The sequence below is a fragment of the Pinus tabuliformis genome, chromosome 3_1 (assembly GCF_031772625.1).
Source record: "Pinus tabuliformis cultivar Carrire ecotype Pingquan chromosome 3_1, CPIR1, whole genome shotgun sequence".
Classification (NCBI taxonomy): domain Eukaryota; kingdom Viridiplantae; phylum Streptophyta; class Pinopsida; order Pinales; family Pinaceae; genus Pinus; species Pinus tabuliformis.
This window is the reverse complement of record NC_142301.1, coordinates 884,556,014-884,575,776: the sequence shown is the minus strand read 5'-3', so window position 1 is coordinate 884,575,776 and position 19,763 is coordinate 884,556,014. Positions and strand designations below refer to the sequence as shown.

The following is a 19,763-nucleotide window of genomic DNA, read 5'->3' as shown; positions in this document are numbered from 1 at the left end:
ATGCCGACACGTCAAACGTGAAATAAGGTAAAGCGCGACGCCCAAAAACAAAATGACCAAGTTCCGCTACTGACTGGAATGATTATGTGTTAATGAACAGAATCGTATTCACATTCTTTCGGCTGCTCTCAACACTCGCGAACAGCAACCCCTCTTTCAACGAAAAACCCTATGAAGCGTGTTGATGCAATTCAGCTGCGTCAGAACAGTTCTCTGCTTGCGGAGTGCCCAGAAAAAAATTTCAGACTAGAGAGTAATTTCGAAATGAAGCAAGAAATTTTTCAAACATTGAAAAATTATTTCGAAGAAATACCCTAACTCTGATACCATAATCAATGAATGAATTGAATTGATTACAATGAGCAATGAAGCTCAATAAATAATACAGATGTATTTACAGAAATAGAAACAGCAAGTTTCTACTAAGAAATAGAAACAGCAAGTTTCTTCTAAGAAACTGCTAATAAGATCAAAGACGATCTTATCCAAATGAGCATTAAACACTAAAATAGCATTATTCTAATAATCCTGTTCCACAGTCGCCACAGAGAACTAATCATCCTAGCCCACAAGAGAACTAATCATCCTGTTCCACAGTCGCCACGGAGAACTAATCATCCTGGCCCACAGGAGAACTAATCATCCTGTCCTACAGTCACCACGGGGTGTCACAGGGGAAGGTTGAACCTTTCACCCTGTACATAGTGCACCACCAGGGGATGGTAAGTCGCCCTGTGGTCGCATGTCGCTCCAAGAAGTACCCCGTGCCCCCTTGGAGCTCCCAGAGCTCAATACATCATAAACAACACCAAGTCGTTCTCGAAAAGTCAAGAATTTGACCTTTCCTAGGGGCTTCGTCAAAATGTCGGCGACCTATTCATCTGTACCGATATGTTGGAGCTTTATTGCTCCCCACTGCACCATATCCCGAATATAGTGGTACCTGATATCGATATGCTTGGAGCGATCATGAAATACGGGATTCTTTGATAAACGAATCCCGCTCTGGTTGTCACACAGGATCATGGTGGTATCCAATGTAAATCCAAACAGCTCACTGAAGAGCTTTCGCAATCAGACCGACTCACAGGAGGCCATACTAGTAGCAATGTACTCTGCCTCGGCGATGCTCAAAGCCACTGACTTTTGCTTCCTGCTCATCCAGGATATCGACGCAGATCCCAAAGAGAAACAGCACCCGAAAGTGCTCTTTCGGTCCACCACACTGCCTGCCCAATCAACATCGGTATATCCAAGTAGTCTCACATCTCCGGTAGTGTATCTCAACCCATGAGTGATTGTGCCACAAAGATATCTCAACAGATTCTTGGCACCAATCCAATGTGTGTGGTGAGGCTCAACCATATGTTGACTCAACGTGTTGACTGCAAAGCATATATCCGAACGGGAGTTCACCAAGAACATCAATGCTCCGACGAGTTGACGATACTCGATAGCATTTCGTAAAACAAGTCCGGCAACACTACCGCTTAACTTCTTGAAGTCAAGCTCCATCGGGGTAGTTACGAGCTTGCAGTCCACCATACCGAATCTCTCCAATATCTTCACCACATATTTTCCTTGAGATAGGAAAATCTCCCCTGGCTTCTGCCAGACTTCTAGTCCTAAGAAATAGTGCATCAGTCCTAGGTCCTTCATCTCAAACTCAAAAGCCAACTCCCTCTTACATTTGTGAATGAGAGGGTCTGCCCCTGTTAGAAAGAGGTCGTCAACGTACAGCACCAGTATGAGAGGATTGTCATCTTCAACCTTAAAGTAAAGGTTAGGGTCGGCTTCACTCCTAGTGAATCCCAACTTCATCAAGTAGCTATCGATCCTCTCATACCACGCTCGGGGTGCTTGCTTCAGCCCATAGAGGGCCTTCTTCAACTTGCACACATGAGATTCTCGATCATGAATCTCAAATCCTTCGGGTTGCTCCACATAGACCTCCTCTTTGATCGAACCATGCAAGAACGCAGTCTTGACATCCATCTGATGTAGGTTCCATCCTTGTGAAGCAGCAAGGGCTATGATTGAGCGAATGGTGGCATATCAGGCAACAGGTGCAAATATCTTGTCATAGTCTATACCTTCCTTCTGAGAGAAGCCACGAGCGACAAAACGAGCCTTATACTTTTCCGCACTTCCATCAACTACATGCTTTATCTTGTAAAGCCATTTCAAAGTGACAACTGCTTTGTCCTAGGATCTGGGGACCATATCCCAGACATCGTTTTTCATGATGGACTCATATTCCTCAGTCATAGCATCCTTCCATACTTGATGCTTGACAGCTTCTGCGAATGACGAAGGCTCATTTTGGATGATTGTGCTCATGATGGTCAAGTATCCCTGATACCTGGTCGGCTTCTTACTTTCCCGGAAGGTTCCCCTGGGTGCAATGTGCCCTTCAACATCATCAAGTGCCCCCCTAAGTCATGAAGACCTCTTCCTAGAAGAGGAGGGCTCTTGCGGAGGGGGATCAATAGGATCCATAGGTTCTTCCACATCGGGCATCATCTCATCTTCCTTTTCCTTCGATTCCCTAGTGTCAGCTTCTTTAGATCCCCTTAGAGTAGGAAGATTGTCAACTTTGCTAAGAGCCATATCTTCGTCAAAGGTGACATCATGGCTAATCTCGACTTCCCTTTGACCAGCCACATAGATTCTATAGCCCTTAGTATTTTCGCTATAGCCCACGAAGATTCCTTTCTTTCTAGATGCACCCAATTTATTCCTTTTCTCCTTCGGCACATGAAAATATACAGGACTTCCAAAAATTCTAAAATGAGATACGTCAGGTTTCTTACCAATGAACATCTCTTCAGGAGTCTTGGAACCCAATGCTTGATGAGGGCATCGGTTTTGTACATATACGGCGGTATTTGCAGCTTCGGCCCATAGAAACTTCGGAAGTCTTTGATCATGGAGCATAGCACGGACAGCTTCCACAATCGTACGATTCTTCCTTTCCGCCACACCATTCTGCTCAGGAGTATATGGTGTAGTAGTCTCCCTCTTAATGCCAGCCTCTTTGCAAAAGTCATGAAACTCATTGGATTCATACTCAGTCCCATTATCAGTCCTTAAGATCTTGATCTTCTTTTCAGTTTGATTCTCGATCAAGGCTTTGAAGTGACGAAACCAGGAGAACACTTCATCCTTCTTTTTCAAGAAGTATATCCAAGTCTTGCAAGAATAATCATATGTAAAAGTGAGGTAATATAAATATCCTCCCAAGGAGTTCACAGGCATCATACCGGATATGTCTGAGTGAACCAACTGCAATATATTGGAGGTCTTGCTTTGGCTTGAGGGGAATGGTCCCCTTTTGATCCTTCCTTCAGCACATCCTGGACATAGACCTTCTTGCTCTAATCTGAACTCGAGCATCCCCATCACCATTTTTCTCACATCGGATAGAGATTTATAATGAAGGTGAGCAAACCTCCGATGCCATAGTTCAGACTGAAGAGATGTGTCACAAGACATGACACCCAGCAGACTTCCTCCGACCTGATATAATGAATCAACTAGAAACCCAAGAGTGAAAGCATCTTTAAAGTTCTTTTTCCATACACGTACCTTGCCATCAATGAAGGCCACCTTGTAGCCTTTGTCTTCCATTGCCGAAATGGACACCAGGTTCTTTTTGAGATCAGGTACATATAATACTTCTTGTAAATGAATTGTATTTCCCTGATTCAATTGAAGAGTGACATTCCCTACGCCTTTCACGGGATATTTTGAGTTGTCCCCAAGAACAATTTCCAAGTTGGTCTCCTTCTCTATCAGATTAGAGAGCTTCTTTGTAACCAGTGAAGTGCCTTGAGGCACCACTATCAATAAGCCAATTTTCCAGCGAGTCCGTGGGAGCAATGGTAGAGAGGGTAGCTGGTAGATAATATTCATCTTGCTTATTGTTAACAACGTTAGATTCATACCTAGAGTTTCTTGCCTTCTTGAAGGGTTGTCCTCTTCCTTGATTTCTGGCATTTCTTTTACCTCTGCCATTGGACTTGCCATTCCTTTGATTGCCTTGAGAGTGATTTTGATCATCGTCATGGTGTGAGTCCCTTTTATCAGGGCACTCCCTCGCATAGTGGCCCATTTTGTTGCAATTGTAACATCGACCTTTTCTTCCACCTTTTGGTCCAGCCTTTCCTTTGGATTTAGCCCCAGAATTGTTTCTTCTTTTAGCATGAGAAGAAAAGGCAAAGGGATGGCCTTTAAGTGTGGGCATTTCTTGCTCTTCCATCCTTGTTTCTTCTTGAATGCATCTTGCCATCAATTCCTCAAATCCAGGAATTACATTATTGTTGAGAAGAGTAGTCCTGAATATATACCATTCAGGTGGCAGTCCTCCAAGAGTTGTGAGTGTCATTTCCCTGTCAGGAACTACTTCCCCAATAGATAGGAGATCATTCTTGATCTCGGTGATCCTTAAGAAATATGCTTGCATACTCTCATCTTTGCCCTTCTTAATTTCCTTCAGCTTATTTCTAAGGAACAAAACTTGATTTGCATCATTAACTTTAAATAAACTCACCAGTCTATCGTAGATTTCCTTGGAGGTGGTCAGCTCGGAAACATAGGCCACCAGGCGCTTGTCGATAGAGTCCCGGATGATCTTCCTTGCTTTGACTTCTCCCTTGGTCCACTTGTTCCTTGCAGCAGCGGATGCATTTGATGGAGGCTCAACAATTCTGCCTCTCACATGGTCCAACACTTCCTGCTCTTCTAATGTTAGATCGAGAGACATCTTCCATCCATGATAGTCAGACTTCTCATGGAGTTTGTCTTCAGCAGGGAAGTGTGCTGAGGACCCCATGACTTCTTTAAGATTGCTTCAACAGCCTTCGGTGATTGCTCTTGCTCTTGCTCTTGCTTGGGCTTTGTCTTCACCTCAGCTCCGATACCATGTTAAATTATGGTATGTTCTATGCTTAGAGCAATTTACTTCTTTTCTTCTTATTAGCCACTGTTTAGCAATCACAAAAACATAAAGTAAAACGCAGATAGAACATTAAAAGATCGACAGAAAACAAGCCAAGACAAGAGACACCAGATGTGGCGGCTAGCCAGGGACAAACCCCAATGCAGGGAAACCCTTTGATCAATTCTTCTTTAATCTTCAATAGTTCAGCAGAAAGAGAAATAGTCCAATATATCAGATCTGTAATTTTATGACAGCAGAAAGAGATGCCCTAACCAGCACTTGCAAAGTGAATCAAATGATTCACAAAAAGGCTAGGATCAACCTTAGACAACCCAACCTTCAACGGAGATGAAGGACAGCCCGAAACAGCTCAAGAAACATGGTCAAATCTGGTCAACGTTCAGGCAACCCTGCAGTCAGCCCTAACCAGATTTGCGCTGGTCACTTCGTGGTCAGTTCAGCCCTCCAAACAGCGGATCTGAATTGCGGCTTGCTTGAGGGAGACTCCCCACACAAGGCCACAGTCAAAGGAGGCTTCACGCTGGTCAACACTGCCCTGGCTGCACCCTAAACAGACCTGCGTCCCTTGCTTTTGCTGCGTCCTCCTCTTATGGTTGCGTCCTTCTTCCTTCCCTAGCTGCTCCTTTGTTAACCCAAACAAGAAAGGAGAGTGAGAGAGAAGAAGAGATGATGAGATGAGATGAGATAATGACTCAACCTCTCCTCTATTTATATGCAATGCTGGGCATGTGTGCCACACACTTAACTGCTGGCCGACCTTGACAGTTTGTCAAGTAATTAGAAATAAATTCATATCTCCATAAATACTTGTCAGAATCGGATGATCTTTAGATCAATCCTACGCCTCTCGACAAGAGGAATCTAGGAAAAATATCAGCTGCCATAAATGAGGTGACCCACATGGAGTTTGGCCCTAGTTGCCAATCTAAACAAAACTCCAAGGTGTTCATTTATTGGCCAAAATTCCAAATGGAGATGTCTTTTTGGTCACAAACCTTTGGTCAATTGGAAGAAATACTTAGAGGCCTCTCGTGGTCCAAGTTTGGAAGTGACTATTCGTTTCCTTTAGTAACCTAGAGGGTTTGCACTCTTGCTAAACAAGGAGCCAGGTTGGGTCATATTAGCCAAATGGAGATGTCTTTTTGGTCACAAACATTTGGTCAATTGGAAGAAATACTTAGAAGGTCCAAATTTGGAAGTGACTATTTATTTCCTTTAGTAACCTAGAGGGTTTATACTCTTGCTAAACAAGGAGCTTGGTTGGGTCTTATTGATATCAAACTCCAAAGTGTCGTTCTATTGGCCAAATGGAAATGTCTTTTTGGTCACAAATCTTTGGTCAATTTGAAGAAATACTTGGGGGCTTCTCGTGGTCCAAGTTTGGAAGTGACTATCCATTTCCTTTGGTAACCTAGAGGGTTTGTACTCCTGCTAAACAAGGACCCAGATTGGGTCTTATTAATATCAAACTCCAAGGTGTTGTTCTAATGGCTAAATGGAGATGTCTTTTTGGTCACAAACATTTGGTCAATTGGAAGAAATACTTAAAAGCTTCTTGTGGTCCAAGCTTGGAAGTGACTATTCGTTTCCTTTAGTAACCTGGAGGATTTGTACTCTTGCTAAACAAGGAGCCAGGTTGGGCCTTATTGATATCAAACTCCAAGGTGTTGATCTATTGGCCAAATGGAGATGTCCTTTTGATCACAAACCTTGGAAATAGTTGCTTAGACACAAGAACACCACCTAAACAAGATCAGAAGCCAATTTTTCTGGGAAGATTACACATTCTTTGAGGTTACATTCCCCTCGGTCAAGTCATAACTACTCTGCAGGATTTTAGAAGTGATGGCTCACCTGCGTTACAAAGTATCTACAAAGGGTGGAAGAAGTTGCTATTATACACTCTTGGCATTGGTGTGGCCTTAGGAGAGGATTGGATTTAGCTCGTCATTTGATTTGGACAAAACAACATTTTACTCTTGCTCATGTGGAAAAATCCCTCCCTCCTTAAAAGACTATCCAAGAAAGGGGTTTCACCTTGAGAGACCTTTGAGATGAGACCATTGGATTGTGAAAAACTTAGAATAGTAACGAGAATTCACATTAATTCCATCAGAACATCCTATTATTCAAGGTATTTCAACAGTTGATTCCATCTGTTGACGTATACAAGCCCAATATGTTCACTCTGGGGCCTACTTGGCAGGATTTGATGCGGAAATATGATAAACCCACATGGATCTACAGACCTATATGGATATATCAGTACCTCAATAATTGCATCTCTCTTCAAGAGAAGTTCAACAAATGTTGGAGTCCCTCAAATGCGGAAGCACAATATGTGAATCATCTCCGTGCAGTGCAACCATTCAAACTCTCCTGCAGGGTGCAAGGCTTTGTGTGGCAGCTAGTCTTTCAGGCATTACCCTAAAAGGAATGCCTAACACAGTCAAGGTTCACAAATGACACATATCTGCATTCTGGCTAGGTTGAGACACTTCACCATCTATTCTGGAAAGAGATACATTTTCTTGAGCAAGATCAACTGGAAATCTGCCCTCTTAAGTTGCAATGATTCCATTGGTCCTTTCCACTATAAAGGGGTTTAACATTGTAATGAGTGGTTACTCTTTGTACAGAAAATGTAGTGTGAAGTAGCAATTAATTGTAGTTGATTGTCTGTTTTTTGTTTTAGAGAGCATCTGCATAAGGATATGTTTATGCATTTTAGAGTTCAAAGTGCTCTCCTTCTTAGAGATGCGCATGGTTGCTTCATTAAGGTACAATGTTGAAAATAGTAGCGAGAAAGGCCCTTCTTTAACTTGTGCCTTAGTAAAAGAGACCAAGAAGTAGTTTTTCCTTAGCATGCACGAGTTCCTATAAGTTAGGACGAGTTCCTAAAAATTAGGGCGAGTTCCTATAAGTTAGGACAGTTCATGAAGCAGTTTGACTTATGCGTGGAAATAGAAGGCTCAGTTTGTTGTCCTCTAGTGCAAGTTATTTTTGGGAAAAGACAAACGAGTGAGTCAAAACTTCTAATTTGAGGCAGGACGAGTTGCATGAGTTAGTAGTTAACTCATCAATCACTAGTTTTAAGGCGAGTTCCTATAAGTTAGGACAGTTCATGAAGCAGTTTGACTTATGCGTGGAAATAGAAGGCTCAGTTTGTTGTCTTCTAGTGCGAGTTATTTTTGGGAAAAGACAAACGAGTGAGTCAAAACTTCTAATTTGAGGCAGGACGAGTTGCATGAGTTAGTTAACTCATCATTCACTAGTTTGATTTCCAAAAATAGAACTTGCCAGAATTAGCTAATTCGAAGTGCTTATAAGGAGATCGAAAGGCACAATTGTATTCATTGTTTTGTGGGCACGAGTTGGTGAGACAAAGCAATAGAGAGCACAGGTTTGTGTGTGAGAGCTTGTGAGAGGATCAGCGTACCAAGAGAGGCTTGTGCGCCGATTTATAGGAGAATTTTCTTGGGATTTGCACAAGGAAATAGGGAAGCAGGGATCAGAGTCTTGCAGGTGTTTCAGCTTAGTACAAGCAGAGAAAACCAGATTGGTTTCTATTGAAACAAGATTGTTTTGTAAGAGATCTATTGCTCACTCTTCTATCAATAAAATTCTCAATCAAATAGAGGATTTTCCCAGTTGGGTTCCCTAGAAAAACAAGTGTGTCTATATCTGTGTAATTGTGTTTTTAATTCTGTTCTATTCCCCTGCAAATTAGTGGAGAAACTATGTGTCTTGTGAATAGAAATTAGTTTTTCATAATTGTTCATTAAGCAGTTGCAGAATTTCGTGGAATTTCTACATGGTATCAGAGCAGTGAACAGAATCTAGACCAGCACACGGAGAATGCAGTTGGAAGAAGACTGTCCTAAAGTTTTTTTTTGGGCAGCAGTTTTGCAAAGCCAAGCCAAGAAGAAGATAAGGACGAGTTTTCTAGTTATGTTTTTGTCTTATGTTCTGGAAGATTGACTCTAGGAGACATGTGCGAAGATGTTATGGACATAGTTGTCTGAAGTGTGACAGTTTTGTGATCAGGCCGCGGAGTTTTTTGCATGAGAGAAAAGAAGGTTGTCACCTTTGTTCTGGGCTATAAGTAGAGGCTAAGAAAGGGTCGAAGTTCTCTCCATGACAAAGCAAAGATTACAGGCTAGTTGGAGGAGTTAGCACACAGGTTGGGTGATTGTTTATCCACAGATTTGGAGGTGGCCACAGGCCTGAACCTTCCTCATGTCTGAACTGTAACTTGGATGTGGATTACAGTCATGTATGCTCAGAACTGTGGTTATATCAGCTGAGGACAGTGAGATAAGTAAAGTGCCCTTTTATGTTAATTGAATGCTAGATGATGAGGGTTGTTTGATGAGTATGAACAGTAGTGACAATAGCCCTAGTTCAGTGGATAAGTAGCAGATTTATCACTGATAAGAGGGTTGTGTATGTGAGCCCAAAGTTTAGTCACTTTACAGTGGGTTAAAGGATTGATGGAGGGTTGATTGGATGCCCTAAGGATTGGCTTTTAAGCAGTCAAAAAATCAGTAAAGAGGGCTAGTGTAACAAGCCCTAGTACAGTGAGCAAGTAAGCCGACTTGTTACTATTAGTGGGAAGATTCTGTTGTGCCCTAAGAAGCATTCTTTCAGAAAGGTTGAAAGGGTGTTTAGAGGGCTGATTGTGTAAGCCCTGAATACAGCATCTTGGTGCCGCAAGAGGTCTGTAAGTGAGCAAAGTTAGACAATAAATAAATAAATAAACCTCATGTACAGTGCTCATTGGAGGAGCAATGGGCTATTCGGAAGCAAATTCGTCTGCCCTAGTTCAGTGGGTTGCACGAGGGCAAACCAGTAATAAGAGGGCAGTTTGACTAAGACCCTAAGAATGTGATCCTTTGGAGCAGCAGGGGACATTGTTAGTGGGCAGCTTGGAATTCCCTAAGAGCTGACGATCTTGAAGGAGCAAGAGAGAAGATAGTGGACAGTTTGAGTAGCCTATGTTCAGTCTTCTTGGAGCAACCAAGAGAGATTGATAGCAGCAGATTTGACGGTTGGAGATGCAAGCATTCTGAAGTAGCAGAAGTTGCAGTTACCAGCAGTAGAGGAGGCAAAGTACCTGCCAGATTTGTTCAAAGAGCATCCTTCCACATGACCGGGAACAAGAAGAATTTCAGCCACCTAAAGGAGAAGGTCATGCAGTTTCAGATTGAGCTAGGAGATGATGGTCAGTGTACAGCTAGAGGAGTTGGTATTGTCAGTTTTTAGAGGGAATCAGGTAATCCTCTTCATCTTAGAGATGTCCTCTATTTTCCAATATTAAAGCAGAATCTTGTTTCGGTAGCTACCCTTGAGGACAAGGGTTATGATGTCATCTTCAATAGAGGTAAGGCTTACCTCCAGCACTTAGCTTCTGGATGTAAAAAGCAGATAGGTGTAAGGGAGAAGAATCTCTACAGGTTCCATGTAGAAACAGGTGTAGCCTTGAGCAGCAACGCAAGGAGAGCTCAGAGTAGAGAAGTGGTGGTTGAACGAGAGCAGGATAGAGCTCTCAAGATGGAGCCTCAACCAATATCTCAGTTTCAGTCTAAACTAGTTGGGGGATCAATTTGTCCAACTAGGGCCAAATTCCACTTTGGACAGATCATTTGCAGAAGATGATTATTGGATTGAATTCCTCTTTTCGAGAGGACCAATATCAACCTAAGGATCACTAAATTTGGATAAGGAGAAATATGTTTTTGAAGACAGACACACACATGTGCATTTGGTCAAGGTCGACTTGGGGTCAAGTTGGACAAATTGATCCCCCTCCAACGCATATAAATAGAAGAGACCTTCATCCTCATTTGACACATTCATCACACAACATATTCTTCTCTCTCCTTCATCAATTGGATTGTACAAGTCTGAGACAGCCTGTTCTTCCTTCACACGTGAATTTTTGGAGCTGATTTGACCTGCATTGACTTTCTGTTTTGGGGAGACTTTGACCAGCGTTGACCGAGGCATTTTAAGGACTGTTTGACTGCGTTTTGACCAGGGATAGGTCTGTCCAAGCAGGCCGCATTATCTGGCACAGAAACCGAGGCAAAAGGAGTTGTTTGACCAGGGTTGACCGCAGAGTTGCAGGACTGTTTTGACCACAGGTTGACTACATGATTTGACTGGGTTTGACTGCTGATTTGTTGATTGTTTTTGCTGTTGTTTGACAACCAAGGAAGACCGAGTTTGACTAAGGTTGATCAAGCTCAATAGGGACAAGTTTTACTGTTGCATTGACCACTGTTGATTTCTGGTTAGGGTTGTTTGACTGCTGTTGCCTTTTCAGATTTGCAGACCTCCATCAAGCAGATCAAATTTGAAAGTGGTATTGGATCATCTAATTGGAAAATCAAGTCACATTGACTTTAACTTCATCATCATTGTACATTATTGTACTCTCTCTCTCTGTTAAACATTTGATATTAGATAATAAGAAGAATTGATCAAGGGTTTCCCCATCTTGGGGTTTTTCCCTGGCTTGAGCCATATTCTTGTGTCCTCTTGTCTTGGCTTGTCTTCTGCATTTATTGTTTATGTTCTATCTATAATCACTGTCAATGTGATTAATGGTTAATGTGATTGCTATTAGAAAATAAGTGGAAATTATCATTGGGCTAATAAAAAGACATTGAAGTAATTGTTGCAAGCATGGATCATACCATAGTTATCTAAAATTAACAACTGACCAGCAGGATGATGAGGAGCATAGCCTAGGGCGAGTGGAGGAGCCACTCAATCAGAGACTCTTAGTATAGGGAGAGTTCGAGCCAAGTGGGCAAAGGATTTGGTTCAGGGAGATCAGAAGAGAGTTGAATCTTCCAGTATCACTTCCAGCCAGAGGAAATAGCCACAAAGGTACACAGGGTACATGGCACTTATGACTGAAGTGATGGACTTGCAAAGCATGGTGGGAAAGAACAGGTCTTCAGATTAGGTTCTACAAAAGAAAGCAGGGAAGTCTTCTAGTTTAGAGGGATTCGCTGCAGCGGCAGAGAACTTGGTAGTGTTGGAGACAAATCCGGGTGGACGAGGTTCTTCCAGAAGCACCTTCCTCACTAAGAGGAAGTGTTGAAAATAGTAGCAAGAAAGGTCCTTCTTTGACTTGCGCCTCAATCAAAGAGACCAAGACGCAGTTTTTCCTTAGCATGCACGAGTTCCTAAAAGTTAGGACAGTTTCCTAAAATTTAGGACAATTTCCTAAAAATTAGGCGAGGTCCTATAAGTTAGGACAGTCCGTGAAGCAGTTTGACTTATGCATGGAAATAGAAGGCTCAGTTTGTTGTCTTCTAGTGCAAGTTATTTTTGGGAAAAGACAAACAAGTGAGTCAAAACTTCTAATTTGAGTCGGGACGAGTTGCATGAGTTAGTTAACTCATCAATCACTAGTTTGAGTTCCAAAATTAGAACTTGCCAGAATTAGCTAATTCGAAATGCTTATAAGGAGATCAAAAGGCACAATTGTATTCATTGTTTTGTGAGCACGAATTGGGGAGACGAAGCAATACAAAGCACAAGTTTGTGTGTGTGAACTTGTGAGAGGATCAGCGTACCAAGAGAGGCTTGTGCGCAAATTTATAGGAGAATTTCCTTGGGATTTGCGAAAGGAAATAGGGAAGCAAGGATCAGAGTCTTGCAGGTGTTTCAGCTTAGTACAACCAGAGAAAACCAGATTGGTTCCTATTCAAACAAGATTGTTTTGTAGGAGATCTATTGCCCATTCTTCTATCAATAAAATTCTCAATCAAGCAGAGGGTTTTCCAGTTGGGTTCCCTAGAAAAACAAGTGTGGTTATATTTGTGTAATTGCGTTTTTAATTCTGTTCTATTCTGCTGCTAATTAGTGGAGAAATTTTGTCTCGTGAATAGAAATTAGTTTTTCAGAATTGTTCATTAAGCAGTTGCAGAATTTTGTGGAATTTCTGCATACAATATGACCTGAAGGCCTTTAGTTTTTCCCTTTTGCACATTTGTTATATCATATTTTATGTTTGTATAAGTAGCTTTTTTTTGTCAATTGGGTCTCGCCTGGACATTGAAATTTGAGAGGTGAAGAGTTATCCTCCCCGGCCAGATTCAATTCCCACAAGTGACATGTTGAGCTCTTAATGAGTATATTGTTTTAAGATCCTTGAGCCCTGTGTTGACAGAGACTCAAGCTTCTGCAAAATCTGATTAATCTTGGGTACCATTCTTGGAATGAGGGGAAGTGTCAAGCAGATGCCCACAAGATATGCATTTTATGGAAAGAGAGAAGATAGAAAAAGAACACAAATAAGGTAGCATTTTTCAAAAATAATAACCAATAATCATATGACCATTCTATTACTATTCTCTTATAACTTTTGTGCTACAATGTTCCATGCTTTCACCTCAGTCATTCGCTAATGCTATTCAACCACCCGTTTCACTCTTATGATTCCACATCATTAGTTGTTTTTAGAATCAAGTTAACTGATACATCGTTAACCTTATCTGTAATTGTCAATACAACTCCACGCCAGAAGACCGAACTGGGTCTTCTATAAGGCACTTGAATTCAATCAAATAAGTATGCATCACCCATTAAATAAGCTTGCATCCCCCGATGGGGATTGCGCTTGCAATCAATAGGAAACAAGTTCATTTTCTCCTTCCCTTCAGCTAACGAGGATAGATGCAATTGGACCAAATTCAATTCTGAATAGAACAACAATTAGGCAGTGGAAGCATACCTAAGGGGTGGATTGTCACAGACCAAGGCAGGCAAAAAACATCATTCCATTCGTTGAGCAGTAAACTTCCCTCTTCTACTACACCAAGCTATCAAATTCCACAAAGACCACCGAACAATTGACAATTTATCAGGAACGACATAATCATCGAACCTATCGCGACTCCAGACATCTGCTGAACCCTTGTGCAAGTCCTCCGGAACACCTCAATCCTTCACAGTCAATTGTCCTATGATAGCCTTTCCACGTTGATTGTGCCCTCTTATCACTCTCTAAATTATATCATAATTAGCTCCACATCTATATTTCTACAGAATATTTACGACTGGGTTTTGTAAACAGAAAGCAAATATTGTTAGAATAATGTTATAATTTAGCAACACAGATAAGGCCATACATTAAACTTCGATCGACACAAGGCACTGTATATGTTAGAACCTTGTTTGAAACGGAGAATTATATACAATATACCTCAATTGGTTAAGTTCTCAATGACTACTATCAAACTAACAGGGTTCATATGAAACTTTTGGGTATAAATCTAGATACGACTACCAGCTAGTAAAACCTATACAAACATATTTTAGTTCTGTGGGAAAATAATTTAAGGATTTTTACAGTAATTTTTCGTCTGTCAAGGAACGCAATGAAAAATTAACCTATTAATTGGAAAAATGAAATAGCAAAGCTCACCGGTTATGGAATTGAAGGCTGACCTGTTGTGGAATTGAAATGCAGCACAGTGAGAGCCGAAAGCAGAGCGCGATATGAAAATCAATGGCAGCAATCTCTGTCTAAGACGTACTTTCCTACGATTTGACGTCGCTCCGTATAAATACGTCAATTGCGCGATGATTCATTGCCGGTGTTATTCCACCCATAGATATTTGTTTTTAAAAATAAGTTTAATCCATTTCCCGGCGGGGATAAGCAACCCGTTTTCTTGGCTGGGAAATACTTCTGCGTTTAGTTCTATTTTCCTCAGTTTTGTTAGTTGAAATTGCATATTGCGAAGTATTTGTTCTTTTCTTGGAAAAGGTACGAGAACATTTATTCTGTTGTAAGAAAACATTTATTATGTTCGTAGGGTTAACTATTTTCTTTAACTTACCTTAAAAATAGAAGTTCCTTTAAAGAACGACATTAGTGAAATGGACTATCTAATGTCATTCTATACCTTTAATGACTCTCCAATAATACAACAAGCTTGGCAACATCATTATAGCAAGAAGACATCGTTACATGATTTTTTTTTAATGGTTACACAATTTTTTAAATGGCAAAATTATATTTACAAAAGTTCTTTTAATTGTTGTCATTACTAACAATCTCTACTTTGATAACAATTTTCCTAATCTCTTGCACATGTCCATCTATCATTTTTTCTACAAGCCAATAGAAGTCAAACATCACCGCAACTTCTCTACCAATATTGGTTTCATGAACATGTTTGCACAATTCTCATGCGTGTGGACCTTCTTGAGAGCTACTTTGTTGCCATCAATTACACGTCTTACAAAATGATATCTTACATAAATATGTTTAGTCTTGTTGTGATAAGCCAGATTAGTAGCCAAATTAATAGCACTTTGACTTTCACACAATACATTCACTTTCTCCTGCATCCCTCCAAGCTCATCAAGTAGACCTTTCAACCAGATTGCCTCTTTACAAGCATCTGAAGCCGCTATATGCTCTGCCTCAGTAGTGGACAAAGCAATTGTTTCTTGAAGGTTTGACATCCAACTAATCGCTTCACTTGCAAGAGTAAATACATATCTTGTAGTAGATCTCCTCTTGTCCAAGTCACCAGCATAGTCAACATCAACATATCCGCATATTGAACCTCCACAACCATTAAAGATGATACAATGGTCACTTGTGCCTCTCAAATATTGAAGCACCCATTTCACTGCTTGCCAATGTTCTTCTCCTGGATTTGCAGTGAATCTACTGACAACTCCAACTCCATGTGAAATGTTAGGCCTTGTAGACAACATTGCATATATTAAGTTGTTTATTGCATTTGCTTATGGTACACGAGACTTATACTTCTTTTCTTCATCAGTTCTAGGACTCAAACCCAAAGAAAGCTTAAAATGGGAAGCTAAAGGAACATTAACATGTTTCACATTGTTCATACAGAACTTTACAAGTATTTTCTCCACATACTTCTATTGTGAGAACCAAAGCTTTCCATTTTTTCTATCTCTATGTATCTCCATGGCCAAGATCTGTTTTGTAGCTCTAAGATCTTTTATATCAAACGTCATAGAAAGTTGAGATTTTATCATGTTGATCTCTTCCATGAAGGCTTCACTGGGGGAGTAATATCATACCACGTGCATTCATATTGGGGATATATATTGAGGAAAAAATGACATAATATATTGGGGGATATATAGGGGGTAAAAGGTTTTTATATTGGCACGCATAAAAAACAGAACTCAAAGTTAATGAAAAAATATAAAGGGGCATAAAAAATGTTAATGAAAAATGGATGCCCACAATCTAGTGAAAGTCGTGATTTTTTAAATTGAGAAGGATTGGGTTCGTATTGGTAGGGGGTTAAATGATGTGAATTTTAGAGGTATTTTCCAATATGTAGTCAAATTAAAGGTATTGTTTAATATGCCATGAATGCACATGATATGTAAGAGGTTCATTGAGTGAAGCCCCTGTGATCTCTTCCATGCTTTTGCTTGCAATAAGCATATCGTCAACATACAAAACCAAGATAATGAATATACCATTGAAACCTTTAAAATACGCACAATGATCATATTCACTTCTAGTAAAGTTTTGGCTCACCATGAAGGAGTAAAACTTCTTGTATCATTGTCTGGGTGATTGTCTTAGGCCATACAATGATTTCCTAAGCTTGCAAACTAAACTCTTGTTACGATCTTATATAAAACCTTTTGGTTGTTCCATATAGATCTCCTCATCCAAATCTCCATGACAAAAAATTATTTTAACATCTAATTGTTCTAACTCAAGGATAAGTAATGCACTTAGTGCTAACATTATACGAATAGAAATAAGTTTTACAATTGGTGAAAAAATCTCATGAAATTCAATACCTTATAACTAAGAGTACCCTTTTTCTACCCATCTCACCTTATATCTTTCAATACTTTCATCAACGTTTCTCTTCAATTTGAAGACCCATTTACATCCAACAAGACTTCTCCCTCTAGGAAGTGCTACAAGATCTTGGGTTTTGTTCTTGGCTATGGAATCCATTTCATCATCCATAACCTTCTTCCATTTTTTACTATTTGCATCATCCATTGCTTCTTGATAATACGAAGGTTCCCCATCCTTAGTAATCAACATAATAGATGAAGCAAATTCTTCATACCTCTTGGGTGTTTTTCTTTCCCTTGTAGACATCCTAAGAGTGACTGGTTGTTGAACTTCTACAGTTTCCTTTATATCTTCTTCACCTTTTTCTTCAAACATTTCTTCTTCCTTCCAACTTTCTGAAAAAGGTTGCGCCTACGACTGAATTTGTGCCTAGTTTAAATATAGCTAAATCAAAGTAAAATATTATGAAGATTTGGCAAAATGGAAGCTTATATAAATGCATGCAAGAACGTGAAACCAACACTAAAAAAAAAAGAGGTAAAATTGGAAAACAAGAGATTAAAAAAAAAAGAGGGATAAGTCATGGTCAATGAAAAAAGACGTTTGATGACCAAAATAAGTCATGAAGGGAAATTTCACGATCAAATTCCACCCTTCATGGACATATTAATTTGACATCCGAAAGGGACTCATACAGTTAAAGAATTTTACATTCAATTTGAACTCTTTTTTTATGAATGGCTCTGGAACAAGTTATGCAATTTGTAAAGTTTAAAGATTTTGATAACAAATCATTACTTATTTTCCCTTTATAAATATACCCCATTTTATGAATTTTCTTTTAAATACAAATTTTGGTTTTTTTCATAAAATTTAAATTACTTAACATAAAAAGCTTACATAGTGCTTAGTTTATTATTATCTTAAACCTACATAGTGCTTAGTTTATTATTATCTTAAACCTTTATATTACTAGGTCCCACATGGATGAAGTAGTTCATAAATGAATTTTATTGTTATTGTCCATTTCTATCTATGTTATGCTTTACACATGGTGCTTGCAACTTTTATTTTAATATCAATTTAATTTTTTTTAATTTGGGATTGTGATTATTGTTCAACATACTCATCATTTTTTCATATATATTTATTTATTTTAACAACTTGATGAATTGAAAATTTAATATAGTAATAAAAATAAAATAAAAAAATCTTTTATAATTCTTCATTTGCCTATGACTTTCACTTTTGTTCACAAACTTTCATCGGACTAATGGTCTACTTTGGCCCATGAACGCTTGAATTCTCTACTCACGTACTCACATACACACATTATTAATGTTTAATTATTGCTTAGAGAATGTTTTTATACATAAGCAAACCAGATTTGTTAGAAAAGTGTAAAATAAAATATGCACAACATAACAACTTACAATTTAATAAATAAAAAAAATTAGGGAACCAGAATCGTGAGATTACTAAGTACACTAATACACAGGTGCAGGCAATTGAAAATTTGAAATAGTTGTCAATAGTCAATAATGAACAACCCTTCGTTTTCACGCATTAAGAGGTGGAAAACCACCGTCCCATTTTACATTAAATGTTAACTAATCCATCTTTTATTAAATAATCAAAATAATGTGAAACTAATAATATTTGAGATAAATAAATTTAAATGATCTTTTAAATTTTTATAAATTAAATATAAAAAAATAGATTAGACATTAAATTAATAGATAGATTTTCTTAAAAAAAAAAAGTATTACGCTTTATGCCTATCCTACTTCTTTTGAACTTAAATTAAAAAAACAACTACAACATGCAAGATAATTATAATTTAGGTGTATTTTTAATGTAACGTTACCTCTAGATATTAGTTACATGTCATTATCCTATTTCAACCTCACGAAAACAAAAAACACCCCATTTCACTTTCACAAAAGCAGAGAAGTATGAACAATTAGATGGACGTGGGTAGTCGGTGAAAGAAAGAAAGAAATTATTTTAACGTCCATGAGGCTAAAGATAGCCTATGGGACAGATTGCTTCTTCATCTGCTTGATGTATTCAACCCTTTTTCTGTGAAGCTTCACAATAAATGCTCCTAGCTTCTCGACAAACCCCTCGCTAAATAGATTATCCCAAGAGCTAGCTGCCAGCATACCTACATAACTTTCCCTGTTGTCTTTGAAGGCCTCACATTCTAAAATGAAATGTTTTTCTGTTTCCACTTTTTCGGAAGAACAAAAAATGCATACCCTTTCCTCCCACACTTCCTTTGGCCTTTTCCAGCACCTTGTTTCACAACGGAGTTGATGAGAATTAGTCCTTAACTGAGCAATAAGAATTTTGGCTCTCCAAGAGATATTGGCCTCTATGTATGCTTTTGGTTGATGACTATGAGTGGGATTAAACACTTCAATATAGTAATTTTTCTTTCTTCCTAGCTCCTTATCCCAAGTACGTTTGTGGAACTTTTCCGTAACAAAAGCTTTTATCTCTTTGATGTTTATGGGACACGCGTTCAAGCAAATACCCCATTTACTAAAACATTTGTTATTTTGCTGCATCCAAGTTTTTTTGCTCTTGCACAATGTATCATTAAAGACAACCTTAGGCCATCTACCCTCTTCCATTTGCTCAATTTGTTGGAAATAATACTTAGAGGGGGGGTGAATCAGTATTATCAAGTCAATTATTTCCTTTGCAAATCCAGATCATATACACTACTTCAGTTAGAGAAAACCGTGTATATACGCAACTACGTATAAGGAAACCCGCGTATACCATGCAAACTTATAATTTACTTTATCTTACAGATGTTGATCATTAATCTGTGTATCATAATCAAATAAACAGTAACCAGAAACAGTGAAACAGAGCAGAAGACAATCACACACAAGAACACAAGATATAAGGTGGAAACCCAATGTGGGTGAAAACCACCTGCTGCAA

At 39.2% G+C, this 19,763-nt stretch overlaps 1 protein-coding gene across 29 annotated transcripts in view; it reads right to left on the bottom strand.

Moving 5' to 3' along the window:
* Positions 1–14,710, bottom strand: part of LOC149190438 (uncharacterized) — a 362,163-nt gene extending 347,453 nt beyond the window's left edge. For 12 of the 29 annotated variants that reach the window (XM_089412179.1, XM_089412159.1, XM_089412162.1 and 9 more), the window contains exon 1: positions 14,409–14,709. The gene's annotated coding sequence lies outside the window, so the exon portion shown is untranslated. Of the gene's footprint in view, positions 1–13,715; positions 14,041–14,408 lie in introns of all 29 variants that reach the window. The other 17 variants (XM_089412170.1, XM_089412167.1, XM_089412157.1 and 14 more) reach the window with 4 other exon arrangements.
* Positions 14,711–19,763: the final 5,053 nt, after the last annotated feature.